Raw genomic sequence first — 1,810 nt, forward strand, 5'->3', positions numbered from 1 at the left:
CTCCAATCCTTATGGAACCTTCTTAGCACTTGTTTATCACTTCATCAACAATCTAAGGGGCGTTATAACTCTTCCCCAACACATCATTAAGTTGTCATCAACTTTCTACTCATAAATCCTTTCCGATACTTATCGTATACATTGCCTTCTCTTGGCAACATTCTCGTCTAACATCGAATGTCTTTAAAATCTTATTTAGAAACATCAAATGCTATTTCTCACTTATTGAAACATCGTATATTTCGTACTCTTCATTAACCTACTCACTGTGCATCAACGAAAATTTTCCGAGGTGTAACAATTTCTACCCTTCTTCGAAAAACTAGGGCTTTTCTACCCTTAAAAACGTTTTCTTGAACCTCATGTGAATCATTAGCGGATTCTATCTTGTAGAATATTCTCACCAATCTATGCCTTATTAATAAACTCAGAAAATTAGAAGTCTTACCTCTTAAACAAACTCCACACGCCCTTTTTCGATTCTTCTTGAGTTTTCCAAAACCTCGGGTTTAGAAAGATGAACTAGTGTCAAGAAGAGGTGAATTTAGTGTAGAATCGATATAGATGGAGTAAGAAATCACCTTAGAGGTTTTGGGAGGCCTTAGGGTTGATTTTTCGTGATTAGGGATATTTAGGAACTAACCCCATGCTTAAATAGGAATAAAAACGCGAAAATCTAAATTTTGACCCGAAAATTCGCCGTTCCTACATTGAGCCCGCGACGCACGGCCAATGCCTGAACGTTCCTGGTCAGAGAGGTGTTTTACCACGATGGGCCCACGACGCGGGGCCCATGCACACTCCCTCACGCGTTACGCAAAGCCGACGCGAGTAGTCCGTGTCGATTTCTGCGCAGTGTTTTTGTAACGCGCATAACTTCTTGTACGTAACTTTGTTCAGCCTTCACAATATATCCTTGGAAAGGTATTTCAAATATCTACAACTTTATGCTTTAATTTTTCTCAAATTCTCAATGGATTTTCACGAAATCGAGCTGGAAGACATACCTACCTTAAACTTAGCCGATTCTATCGAATCTTAAGCACCTCATTACTAGCCATTTTGCAACAATCATCTCTTTACCCTGATCTCTGATTGTCCTGATCCTTATATGGTTAGAAATATATTTCCCCGTACTACAACATTCATTTTAGGTGTTTCTCCAAATTCCCAAATGATCGAGGGCTTATGACTGCTTGAAGTAGGCCCCAAGTCCACTTTTGCAAAAATGTGAAACTTTCTAAATTTCATTATTTTTCTTTTACAACGAGTCGAACCTAAGTCCAAACACCCAAGATGTTACACTACTTCATCTCGAAAGTATCCATATAGCTAAAATATCAGCTTAATACTAGTTTTACATATTCACACCTAACCCGAATTTATGGGGTGTTACACTTGTCTTCTTAATTATTACTTGCTATTTCATAATTTTGGTTACATTGATCTACATGTCATTTACCACGTACACAAATTTAACTGTACTGATTTTTCGTGTAAACAGTTTGGCGCCCACCGTGAGGCCAGGACAATTGTGGTATCATTGTGACCCACTTTCTTATACTAATTCTCTTTAGATCTTGTTGTTAGATTCAAGCCAGCAGATATAACAAACACTACTAATAACCAAACTCATCTCACTACCGAAAACAACGATGGAGCAACTGCCCTGGAAAACGGTCTAAATCAACGGGTTACAGAGGAAACAACACCTACTGACGAAAGCCCCGAAAAGCAATGCAGATCGTGAGGGAGAAACAACGGTCAATGATGGAGGAGATGAAATTCATGAGGCAAACTATCTCAGCAC

The sequence above is a fragment of the Lycium ferocissimum genome, chromosome 1 (genome assembly GCF_029784015.1).
Source record: "Lycium ferocissimum isolate CSIRO_LF1 chromosome 1, AGI_CSIRO_Lferr_CH_V1, whole genome shotgun sequence".
In the NCBI taxonomy this organism is placed as follows: domain Eukaryota; kingdom Viridiplantae; phylum Streptophyta; class Magnoliopsida; order Solanales; family Solanaceae; genus Lycium; species Lycium ferocissimum.